General features: G+C 43.5%; 1 protein-coding gene across 11 annotated transcripts in view; it reads left to right on the top strand.

Annotated features, from left to right (window-relative positions):
• The window catches only part of LRRC8C (leucine rich repeat containing 8 VRAC subunit C), a 119,009-nt gene that overhangs the window by 88,699 nt on the left and 17,091 nt on the right, over nt 1-13,219 (top strand). For 10 of the 11 annotated variants that reach the window (XR_010410861.1, XR_010410860.1, XR_010410859.1 and 7 more), the window contains one exon: nt 3,163-11,803. The gene's annotated coding sequence lies outside the window, so the exon portion shown is untranslated. The remainder of the gene's footprint in view (nt 1-3,162; nt 11,804-13,219) is intronic. The other variant, XR_010410855.1, reaches the window with a different exon arrangement.

Genomic DNA, 13,219 nt, shown 5'->3' with positions numbered 1-13,219 from the left:
GTTAGCTCTATCGTGCGGCAGTTACGGGGCTGTGAGGAGACATGGGTGGAGTTAGGGAAGGATGACTTGTTCCCTTTTCTCCAGAAGTTCAAATGGTGACAGGTAGTTGGAAATTCCAGGGGTGAAGGCTAAGCCAAAACTCTGGCCACCTCATAGCATCTGAATTCAAACCAGAGTTGACCTCTCATCTCTGCCACTGTCTGGATGTGTGTATTGGAGCAAAGCCCTTCGCTCCTCGAATCATGGTCTCCTCCTCTGTAAAACGGACAGCAGGGAGGGGATACCCAACTTAAGGGCTGTTGTGATGGTTAGTAGTGTGATGCATGCGATGTGCCTAGCTCAGTGCTTGCACTCAGGAGATTTGCTAGCATCACAATGACTGGGAACTGAACTCTGGGTAATGTAAGAAGTAGCCTACGGTATTGTACATTTTCCTAAAGCCAACATGTATTTAACACCTAGATGTGCTAGACATTTTCTTAAAGGTAGTAAGCTTGTAGCTTTGACCTCAAGGAGCTGGGGCATGCCAGGAGAGTCACAGGGAAACAGTACCCATGGGCAGCATGATGAGTGGGGTAGCAAGTATATAAACCTGGTATTCTGGAAACACAGTCTCTTTCTCCACCAACTGCGTTTTCTAAGTGCACTCCAGGTTCCAGACACTGTTCTAGGTGCTAAAGGATCAAAAATGAATATGATCCTTGTTTTCAAGCAGTTCCTAATCTGACAGAAAATGACAGACAAGTATTTGATAGCTAGAATGTGTTACAAGAGCTCACACTACACGAATGCAAGGAAGGGTGTGGTCAGATTCACCTGGAGATAGGAAAGCTTTCTGGAGGCAAACCTGAGCTGACTCTTGATGCATGTGACACCCTGGGCAGAAATGAGAGGACTGTGGGGGAAGAGCTTTCTGGGTGGGTACAGAAGCCTGCAAGACCACATGGTGTCAGAGAAGGATCATGAGCCACTGAAGAGATGGAAGGTGCAGATGGGAAGACATGGTAGATCAGCTTGCAGGTGTCCTGTGTGAGCCACCCTTACCAGAGAGCTCATCCTTCAGGCAATGGGAAATGGGAAAGAATTTAAGCCCATCCTCAGTTACATCCAAAGCCTGGATAATCTTACAAAGTCTGTCTGAGAGCTTCCTCTCTGTTTTCAAATCCATGTAAAAAGAAAAAAAACTACCATCTGGTCCTGCAGAAAACCAAAAGCTGCAAGGGGAAGCCAAGCATCGTCGGCAGACTGACAATGCCCAGAGCAAACTTGGCCACACATAATGAGACTCACAAACAAAGTGTTGCTTGAACTTGTCCTTGGCATTAGGACACCTCAGGGAAACCACCCAGCGGACTCATTCTCCTCTGTCCCTGCTTCTTCCTCTTCTTTCATACCCTAGTTTCTTCCTTTGCTTTGCTGCCATTTTTTTTTTTTAAATATCCCAGCTAATTGCAGGAAATTTGCCCTGTTTCGAGTGTGGAAGGTCATAAAGGAAACCACTCAATTAAACTGAACTCTACTTGTAAGTCTCAGGACCTATCTCTCCTCCTTCTTCTGCCCCTGCCCTTTGGGGTATCGGGGTCATCATTTGGAGGTACTGTTGATCTCAGGGCACACGAGGATGTACACACTTTGTATCTGCCCACCCCTTCTGAAGCCTGCTCTTGGGTGAGCCCAGGCTGCCTGCTTGCCCTGCAGGCTGGATGGTCCAGACCAAGAGATGTGGAGGAGGGCATGGCTCGGCTCAGCCAAGCGTCCCCATCTGACCTCTTGCTCTTTTTCTGTCCCCAAAGGAAAGGTGGAGCTTTCCTGCCCACAGAACTTAATTTCCTTTTCCCGTCCTTTACAACGCTGCATTCCTGTCCTACCTCCTGGGGAGACTGGGTCTTGGTGTTTCGTGTGGATAGCCCTCCACAGAATCCCTTTTTTCTCAAAACCAAGGGCTTTGATGGGCCTCCAAGGAAAAGTACAAGTTGAAAAGCTAGAGGTAGTCCCCCTCCTCTGCTGGTATCATTTCTCAGTGTATTTCTCACTCCCTTGCTTCCCCCAGGGTGAGGCTCAGATCCTGGCAGGACCCCTGGGAGCCTGCCACAGTGGGAGCATCTCTGTCACCTGCGTTCTCCCTGATCAGACCCAGGGAGCCCCTCCCTCTTCCAACCACTTTCAGACACAAAGGAAGCACAGCATCCCAGTGTCAAACTGCTTCGGCCATGGCTGTCCAGAGGGACCAGGTGACAGAACCCAGAAGTGGAGGCAGTCATGCCTAGTGGGATTTACCTGAACCAAAAACAGAAAGGAGACCACAGGGAGCTGGGAAATATACTCTTCCTCCCTCCTACCGATCATCCCCAAACTCAACTGTTGGGTGCGCCCTGCTAGAGATGTCCCACATCAGCAAGAAACTGCTGTATTCTACCATGAAGCTGTGACCAACTCATTAACCAGTATTCACTTTCCTCCTTCTCTGCCTCAATTGTTTTTTTCCCTCATTTTTATAACCCTGCCATTACACCTCCCAAAGAGGCATTAGCAGGTAAGTATTGCCCCAGACTGTTTTCTAGGGAACCTACTACCAGCAGCCACTGACCTCAGAATAATGCTCTGGACCCATTAATTTGGTTGCTTTGTTCCTGGATTGGCCTGGGCAGGTTTATATCCACCTCTGTCCAACACACTCTAAAACCCCAAAAGAAAAGCATTGCTTGTTTCTTCCTTGGAGAGGTTCAGATCTCTGAAAACATTTAGTCAGAAGGAGAGCCATCCAGCATAGCACTGTTATCAAAAGTGGGGGCGAGAGGAAGTTAGAAATCATCTAAACTTGCAAAAAACAGAGAGTGATTTTTTTAATGGCACATTTTTACAATGAAACACTAGATAGACATTGAAAATTATGTTATAGGCATATTTATTGACATAAAAATTTATTCATGATGTGTCAATTGAAAAAAAATCCAAGTACAGCATGATCTCACTTTTGCAAGAAACAAAAATATATATATCTGTGATTTTAAAAAATTGGGGGGTTATGTGCCAAATGCAAACAGAAATTGTCATTTGGTGGTAAGATTGAGTTATCCATTATTCTTTATATGTAACAGTATTTTTAATTTTTTTCCTCTAAGAAATATGTATTAATTGTGATTTTTTTTTTTAATTTAAAAGGAAAAATATATCTTGGGCCAGTTGCTCAAAAAAGCCTGTTGCTCAAAAATGCATATTCTGCCAGTAAAATATGCTGTAACTTTAGAAAGAAAATGAGATGAAGACCCCGGAGAGACTCCAGAAGACTAATGATAACAGATAAGTTTTCATAGTCTTTTATTTTTGGTGAAAATTATTAAGAGGATATGGTTTGTAATTTTTCCAATGATACACATGTGTTGAAGCATAAAGATACTATGTCTATATCTCTAACAGGAGAAAAGGTATGATATTGCCCTTGTAACTATCTTCCCTGAGGCAGCTCATAAAGTACACCCATGTATTTCATTACTTTATTATAATCGTTGTATTATTCTTTAGAACATGTGTTGCTCCTTGAATACTTCTTTTTGTATGTATTTTAGATCTTGAGAATTTTTTCTAAAGATTTATTTATTTGAGAGTGAGAGAGCATGCACACACAGGGGAGGAGCAGAGAGAAACTCAAGCAGACTCCGCGCTGAGGGAGCCCAACATGGGGCTTGATCCCAGGATCCTGAGATCACGCCCCAAGCCAAAACCAAGAGTTGGAGGCTTAACCCCTGTGCCACCCAGGCACCCCTAGTTCCTGAGAATTTTTAAGAAAAAGCCATTGCATTTGCACGGGGTGGGGCAAATTGTGGGCAGTCCATATAGTACACCAAGCTTTGTCCATTTTTCAGAAACTATGCTGGGTTCTGCGGAATCCGAAGTTAAAGGCATGTACTCCTCCCTCACTGAATTGGTAGGGGGCAAAGACAAGTGAAGTGACGTCCGTGGTTGGCCATAGCAGGCACGCTGTGGCCAGAGCTCTATGGGCCACAGAAGAGCCTGCCATCCAGACTAGGGACAGGCGTGGTCAGGAGACGCTTTCCCAGAGTAGGTGGCATCTGAGCTGTATGTTGAAGAATGTGTGGAAATGAGCCAAAGAAAAGGAGAAAGGCATTCCAAGCATAAGCCAAGAGAAGGAGCAGACCCAGAGACTGGAAAATGAAATCTGTTGATCAGTGCTGTCCAGAACTATCTGCAGTGATGGAAAAGTTCTATATCTGTGCTGTCCAAAATGGTAGCCACAAGCTACACGTGGTTATCAAGCAAGTGAAGAACGAAATTTTAATTTTATTTCTTTTTTTAAATTTAAAATTAAATAGCCACATGTGACTAGTGGCTACTGTATCTTTTTTTAATTTAATTTTATTATGTTATATTAATCACCATACAGTACATCATTAGTTTTTGATGTAGTGTTCCATGATTCATTGTTTGCGTATAACACCCAGTGCTCCATTCAATACATGCCCTCTTTAATACCCCTTTATTGAAGTATGATTTGATGTGATTTGATGTGGGGTCTGGGAGTGAATGGTCAAGAAAGAATTCGTGAGGCATCTTCAGTGCAAAAAAACGTGGTTTTATTAAAGCATAGGGATAGAACCCATGGGCAGAAAGACCTACACTGACTGGGGTTTTAAGGAGCTACTGGTTTTATACTTTTAAGTTGTGGGGGGTGGGTAGAGACAAAGAAGTTTCCAAAAACTGATTTCCATATGTTAAAGAAGACTTACAGGATGCTGGAGGTCTGGCTATTGTCAAGCCAAGGTTGCTTTTTGCCTTTAGCAAAGCATTAACACTAAGACAGTTGGGAGTTCCTGGAGGAACGTCATACTCTGCCTGTCCCAAGTATCTGTCAATGGGCTGCAAGTTGTAAGGAAATTTAATTTTGTCTATATCTCCTTTTGCCTTTGTTCTCCACATCATGATTGACATATAAAAAACTGTGAAGAATCGATATATTCAACTTGATGAGTTTGAAGATAAGTATACACCTGGGAAATCATCACCTCCAAAGCTTTGCTCCTGCCCTCTTTATTTATTATTATTCTGTGTGTGTGTGTGATAAGAACAGTTAACAAAAGAGCCACTCTGGCTACTGTATTAAACAGCATAGCAGCAGGTGAGGTCCGCTGCTAGATCCTCGTTTTTTCTGGTAAGTTTTATTTTCATTCTAAAGGTGGAAAGGAGGGCGCCTGGGTGGCTCAGTCTGTTAAGCATCTGCTTTCAGCTCAGGTCATGATCCTAGGGTCCTGGGATTGAGTCCCGTTTCCAGTTCCCTGCTCTGTGGGGGGCCTGCTTCTCTCTCCCTCTGCCTGTTTCTCCCCCTGCTTGTGCTCTGTGTGTGTGTCAAATAAAGAAATAAAATATTAAAAAAAATAAATAGATAAAGGTGGAAAGGAGTCGCTGCAAAATTTCAAAACAGAGTAATTCCATGAGTTCTCTTAGAAAAAAAAAAAGATTACTTGTAAATTAAGCAAACTAATTTGGCCAGTTTTTAGCATGGGTTCATTTCCATGAACTTCCCAGAGAAAGTGACAAAAAGGAAGCATGTAAAACAAACATTGCCATAAAATTCAACTTTGGAAATTGTCTGACTGTAGAAAAGACCAATTAGCTACCTACAAACCAATCAGTAAAAGATAACCCTCACAGAAGGAAATTGAGTAGATGGCATGAATGGACCATTCCCCAGAGCCCGCATACAAATAGCCAATTAAATGCATAAAACAGTGTTCACCTCACTAGTATTCAAAGTCCTTTCAGTGAAAATGAGATTCCCATTTTCAACAACCAAATTAGTAAAAGACCATATGCTGTTGAAGATGGGAGTCACTCTCTTTTTAAATTTTTTTATTGTTATGTTAATCCCCATACCTTACATCATTAGTTTTAGATGTAGTGTTCCATGATTCATTGTTTGTGCATAACACCCAGTGCTCCATGCAGAACGTGCCCTCTTTAATACCCATCACCAGGCTAACCCATCCTCCCACCCCCCTCCCCTCTAGAACCCTCAGTTTGTTTCAGAGTCCATCGTCTCTCATGGTTCATCTACCCCTCCAATTTCCCCCCCTTCATTTAAGAGAATGAAAGTATATACATCCTTACATTCTGGAGGCCAGTTTGGCAGTATTTTTAGCAAAAGACTTGAAAATGTTTAATCCCTGTCAGCCGGCTATTCTGTTTCTGGGACTTTGCCATAAAGAAGTGATTAGGGGGCGCCTGGGTGGCTCAGTTGGTTAAGCGTTTGTCTTCGGTTCAGGTCATGATCCCAGGGTCCTGGGATCAAGTTCCACATCCGGCTCAGCAAGGAGTCTGCTTGTCCCTCTCCCTCTGCCCCTCTCCTTGCTCATTCTCTTTCTCTCTCAAATAAATAAATAAAATCTTTAAAAAAAAAAAAAAAAGAAGAAGTGATTAGGGATTCTTGAAAAGATTTATGCACAATGCTATCCAAGTCTGGGTTACATACAACAGTGAAAAAAATGACAACAATCTAATTGAGGTTCTCAGTAGATTTATTAAATAAATTACAACTAACAACTGAGAACCACATAGACATTAAATGTCCTGTTGCATATGAATACTTAACTACATGGGCAAAATGTTTGGGATCTATTTTTTAGTGGAAAAAAAAAAATCAAATCCCTATGAGAATGTAAGCTTTCAGTTGAATAGTAAAAAATTGTATGAGTAGAAAAAAGTACTGAAGGATATTCACCAAAATATTAATGGTATTTATAACTTAGTTGATTTTTATTTTCTTCTTTGTTTCTCTGTATTTTATACTTTTCTACAATGAAATTCTGTGGCTTTTAAAATAGAAAAACTTTTTTTTTTAATTGAGGTTGTTAATTATGTAGGTAGTGTTCAATTATAACAGAAGTAACTTAAAGTATGTAATTGCCACACTTCTGTTATACTAGATGGAATCATTAAATTGGTGGAAGGCATTTACCAGTCTAGACGTGTGGACCACAGAGCTTTTAAGGAGGCAAAATGACTTTGGAGTCCTTTCCAGAAACTCTCCTCTGCTATTGGGAGCAGCAGAAGTGCTTTAATTAATCAGGATAAAATGTTTCAACCAGAGATAATTATGTATATGAAGATGATTTTGCAGCCAGATATGTGGATGGTTTATGTAAATAGAAGACATTTTCCCCCTGTTAAGTTCTTCCCAATATTTTAACCCTGATGTATCTGGAAAAGAAGAGGACAGTGGCAAGGAAAGCTTCTACCAGAGACTAAACAACCAGAAACTTCAGCTAATCAGAAATTCTTCTGCCTTTGACGTTTAGGAGAGAATGAAAAATCTCTAGAAAGTGACTGTGAATTAAGAATTTCTGACAACCAACTTTCAGGATATTTCTCAAGGTTTTGACAATTCAGACTAGTCTCCAGACTTTCTACATCAGTATCTGTCATTATATCTGATGAAAATAATTCCTAATGGTGAATTTGAAATTCCAGAAGGATTTTTATTATCAACTGAAACAGATTAAATTATGTTCTTTATACTCTACTTACTACACAGAAGGAAGAAAGGAAGGGAGGGAGGAAGGGAAAAAGGGAGGCTGACTAGGTATATAGACTGGGAATACTGGACCCCATCCAAGGCTCGCAGGTCAGCATCCGAGATCTGGCTTCCAAGGGCCTGGCACATCTCTGTGTAGTCTGGACAAATGTCTAGTATCCTACTCTGCCTGGTAATTCCCTGGAGGTGTAAGTGTCCTGCCACCTCCCTTCTCCTCTAGCTCATCTTGGAGGCTCATAGATTTCTCCATGGATAAGGGTGATGGCTGTGCATCAGAGGTGAACTTCATCACTGAGGGCTAGGTGGGAGGTGGGGGAGGTCCAGAAATGGCAGGGGGACCTGGTGGTTCTGTCCTTGGGAAGGGGATTGGGTTTTGCTATTTGCGTATTTATACTGTATCAAGGGCACCACACTTCTCCTTATTGTCTGTGTATATATTAATTATCTTGTCTATGATATTTTCCCATGCCAGGGTTTATTTATATTTTTTCAATGTTAATTAAATTGATTTGGGGGGCACCTGGGTGGCTCAGTCGGTTAAGCGTCTGACTCTTGATTTCAGCTCAGGTCATGATCCCAGGGTTGTGAGATTGAGCCCTGAATTGGGCTCTGCGCTGGGCATGGAGCCTGCTTAAGATTCTCTCTTTCCCTCTCCCTCTGCCCCTCTCCCCCTGCCACGTGTGCGCTCTCTCTCTCTAAAAAAAAAAAAAAAAAAAAAGGCTGATAAGGCTGATGACATGCCATTCTTTAAAAAATAAATTGATTTGGGTAATTTTTCTTAAAAAAAAAAAAGGCATTTCATGTCTTTCCCATTCCTCCTCTCCTATGAGTCAAGCCTCATACTTACTGTCACAGCAGGAGCCATTCTCTGCTCCTGAATCTCCCTCGATGCTCTCCTGGGATTCGCAGATGAACTGTCTAGGCAACTCTACTCACACATTTCACTTCCAGTTGTGTTTAGTGACAGGACTGATTTCTGTTTTGACATTTGGAAACTTCATTAATTAGCAATGACTTCTTCATCTCCTCTGGTTCTGGCAGATCCTTAGAGGAAGAGAAAGCCATCTTCTATTTTTAAGGTTACCTTGGGTGGGTAATGGGGTTTGGGCCTAGAAGAAGAGATGGAGGTTAGTCAATGACAGGCAACGGCAACTAGAGGTCCCAGAAGACTATTCTGACGGTCACTATTATGTGACCACACCAGTGTGGGGCAGGACTGGGTATTTTGTAGGTCTCAGTATGAAAGGGAAAAGAAGGACAGTATGAGAGGCCTGTAAATAAACAGATCTACGTATATTATTTTTACGTGTATTTTAAACAGATGCTGAGACAGAGGCAGTGTAAATGAATGAGCGATTTCACGATTTTGAGAGCTCAACTTAGTAAGTCTAATCCTGCCGCAAGGGGGCAGCAGGACTCATCTGTTGCCCCCTCCCCCTTGTTCTGCGGCTATAATTAGATTCCTTGGAGAATTCAAATGTACAGTGTATAATATTAATTTAAGCTCCACAAAAGCCAAACTTGCCTGTATCCCCAAGGCCTAGTGCTTAGCACACAGTTGATATTCAATAATTATTTGTTGAATGGGGTGAATGAGTGAATGTGAATAATTTATGTGGTCACTCCTACCTTTTATTGTTTCCATAGTTGCTCACCTATGACATTGTTTCCAAATCATACCATTGATCTCTGCCTTTGTCTGAGAAAATGACTAGTATGTCCTCTTGGATGAATAATGTAGCCTTAGAGCACTTCACCTGAAGGCAGTCCTGTTAAGCCGGCTGCCTGATGGATCCTCCTGCTTCTGCGCAGCGCCCTCTGTCTGTAGGGAAGGCAGGTGCAGTTCTGTGAGGTTCTCGGAGCCCAGTCCCAGGCGGAGCATCTCAGTCAGGCAAAGTGAGGGCAAGGGAGCTGGGGGTGCTTCGGCCCCAGATTCCTTTCTGAAAGTGAGGAAAAGCAAGCTCTGCAAGGAGGAAGGCAAACCTCCACGTGGAGGCTAAGGAGCTTCACCACCTCCTCAGCCTCTTAAATGAGGTGCATTCTAGTATGGTGTACCCTCTCCCCTCACTCCTGGACCCCAAATAAAGGACACGCAGCATGATCTCATTCTTTCTTCTCCGGAATAAGGTAAACCCAAGTGTGACCTCATCCCGTGACTCTCAAGTAAAGAAAGCTCATCAATGAGTTCAACTCCTTCTCCCTAAAATGTCAAGCTCAAGCATGCATGACCTCCCCTCAAATCCAGCAGGATCAGGCATGATGTCACTCCCACCCCCATGCCTCTCTTCCACCCTCCTGGTGGCTGACACATTTCCACCCCGAAGGCTTCTTAGAAATGGCTCTGCCCAGAGGTGTGGGCGTCTGGCTGGAGGCTGCTTCCTGCCAGCCACAGGGAAAGCCCACCCGTCTGAAAAGCAGCTTCCAGTCAGTGAGGAGTCACATCACCATGACTCAGCGTGCTGTGGCAGATGAGAATTTTACTCAAGGTTCAACATTAAATAAGGAGCTTTTAGGCAAGTCTGGAGGGCAAGCAGAGCCAACTTAGGATGAGAAACTCAAAAGCAAAAGGGGAAATCCAGGGCTGGGAAATTCCTAGAAAAGAAATCAAAACCTTGGCCTGGAGGAGAAAGTTGCTTGAATCGACAGGGCTACTAAGCGGGGATGGCCTCAGCTGCAGCTCATGGGCATGCCAGCACTCAGGAACCCGGCCATCTGTCTGCGATCCCTGTGTGTCCTTCTGACCCCCTGTGCAGGCACCGGGCCCCCCATTTATGAGGGACAGTGGCAGGCCCCCGACAGACAGGGCAGCCCAGGTGTGCATGGGGGGACTCAGCATCTAGTGAGTAACATTATTTGAATCTGTAGACCAGATTTCATTCCTAAGAAAGAAGCAAGACAGGGAGGGAGTAAATAAAAAGTCTAGCAGGATGTGGATAGTCAGGGAGGCTGTGGAGGGGGGGGGGACGGGGGTGTATGGGTGTATGGGAACTCTCTGCACTTTCTGCTCGGTTTTGCTGTGAATCTAAAACTGCTCTAAAAAGTAAAATCCACTTTTTAAAAAAGATTTTTATTTATTTATTTGAGAGATTGAGACAGACAGCACGAGCCAGGAGGAGAGGGAGAAGCAGGCTCCCCACCGAGCAGGGAGCCCGATGTGAGGCCCCATCCCAGGACCCCGGGACCACGACCCAAGCAAAAGGCAGACACTTAACCGACTGAGCCACCCAGGCGCCCCCAAAATCCACTTTTAAAAATTGGCTGCGATTTCTTTTTTAAGTCTATTCTATGGCCACAGAACCCTGCCTAGCATCATGCAGAGGTTGATCTTCACTCAAGAGGGAGACCGGGTCAGCAGGCCAACTAAGCCATTCTGACTATAGGAACCATAGGAAATGTAACTGTTCCTCTATCTCACACCTTTGGCATATCCCTAACCCTCATGTTACAATTCCTCAACTGTGTACAATTGCTTTGCATTCTGCAGCTAGGAAGAAAGCGATAACAAATACTTCTGGGAGAGATAGACTCTAACCTATGAATAACTAAGAGATCTATTTTTGCAAAAAAGTTTTTATATGCTAAGCCTCAGTTTCTTCACCTGTAAAATGAAGATAACAATATTACATGTCCTATAGAGATGTCCTACGGATCACTCTTCAGGAAATCTTCACCACTCACCCTATTTAAAAGAGCCACACTCCCCTCCTGGGCCCTCACCAATACTACCTAGCACCCTTCCTCCCTTGATTTTTCTACAGAGCATTTACCATCTTCTCCCTATCCAATATTTTACTTTTAAAATTCTCTTTATCTCCCTCGAGAATGTAAATTCCATGAGGGTAGGGATTTTTGTCTGTTTTATTCTGTATCCCCAGCACCGGGAGCATTTTCTAACATATTATAGTCCCCAGGAAATATTTATTGGATGAATGATTTCTGTAAAGTGCTCGGCAAAATGGTTATACATGCCAAGTGTGTAATACATGTTGGTTATGATTATTTGCATTATTCCATGCTGCAAGGTTCTAAGAGTAAAGAATGAAGAAGTTCCTGAGAGGAAAGAAAGGGATGCAGACAAGAGAGAATTAGTGAGGACCCAGGAACACAACAACGCGTGTGGCATCATGTTGCTGCTGTGGGTTGGGCCTACAGATGTGGATATGTGAGTCACTCCATGCCAGGCCCCCTAAATAACTTGCAGTGCCACTATATAAGGATGGTTCATCATGTCTCCATCAGAGAGCCCCTCAAACAATGGTATGTGCATGTTAACCAACTGGTACACCTCTTTTTGATTCTTAGAGCAGAATCTGGTGTGGGCCAATTGTACTTTCCATAGTCATTCTAATCACAAGCATTAAAAACTTTCAGTATTTCATTTGATGCTTAAAAGGAAATATGAAGAATTGCCCCAAACCAGCTCTGGTTAGCCGTCCCACAATAGCACCACCAGGAGGGTGCCGGGCTATAAGAACCAAAGCGGAAGCTCCGAGGAGCATCAGAGCAAAAGGCTGGAAGTGCTACAGCAGGCAGAACTGAGCTGTTACAGGCAGCAAGGGAAAAAATCATCCTGAGTAGATAGTAAGCTATCAGGGCATCCTGACAAGGCGTGTTCCTGCTATATGAGCTCACAGGCCATATATAGCCCAAATCAATCAACAGTCTGCCTTCTATCTTGATAGGAAGTTGGTTCTTTCAAAATGTACTTGCATTACCTCACTTCCTACAGCACACACACACACACACGCACACACACATACACATACACACACATCCTTGTATTTCAAGCTCAGTTTTCTTATTGAAATGCTCTGCTGACCCTCAAAAGAGAAAGGAGGAATTCTTCAAAGTCGTGATGAAGTTGTCATTGTCTTGATGCTTTGAAAGGACTAGTGTGAAATTGTTTGTTTGGTTTCTTCATCTCAGCTCTTACTTTCCTCACATGGAGGTACACTCAAGCTCCACACAGGGATTCCAGGAGCTGAGCTAGTTGTGGGCAGTCTGTGAAGTCCAGGGGCTTTCTCAAGGGAGAAGAAGAGAAGTCTTGTGAGACCGCTATAGGCAAGTGATTCAAGGGACACAGTTACACATCCAGCGCCTTTGTGTGAACTGTAAAAAGTTGCCTCCTCTAGGCCCATGGATTGGAAAAGTTTTCATTCCTCAAGGCTGAAGCATCCCTGAGCCTGGTGAGAGAAGCAGGGCTATATTTTAGCCACTCCCATCCCCTCCCCTTGTTTGGACCTCTCTGTGTGGGACGGAAACTGCCTAATTGTACTTGGTGACTGGCTATGTGAGAGGGGGTGTTGCAGGGCTAGACATACATGAAGAACAAAATACCTGACCCCTACTGTATACACCCCACAGATGAGACCTTTTTCCTTTGCAGCCAGAGTTTAGCCTGTTCTTGGATCTACTCTAGAAGATGTTGAACTCCTATTCTTTCTCATGCATGCTGCCCCCAAGCCACTAGCCAGCTCCTCTCGAGGCCTGTAATGGTATCATTACTCAAACTAGGTGGGACTACGAAGAATGTCTTTCGTGGGTTTAAAGGTTGAACAAGTAACTTAAAAGTTCATTTGGAAAGGGACAATGTGGTGTTATGGAAAGGCCACAGGATATGGAATCAGCTGACCTGGAATGGTGGCTTGATAAAGGTTAACTTGGTGAGGCTGA

Source organism: Mirounga angustirostris, unplaced genomic scaffold (genome assembly GCF_029215605.1).
Source record: "Mirounga angustirostris isolate CCGP_5_RB_7025 unplaced genomic scaffold, mMirAng1.0.hap1 SCAF_4, whole genome shotgun sequence".
Taxonomy (NCBI): Eukaryota; Metazoa; Chordata; class Mammalia; order Carnivora; family Phocidae; genus Mirounga; species Mirounga angustirostris.
The sequence above is the reverse complement of the archived record's forward strand: the minus strand, read 5'-3'. Positions and strand labels throughout refer to the sequence as shown.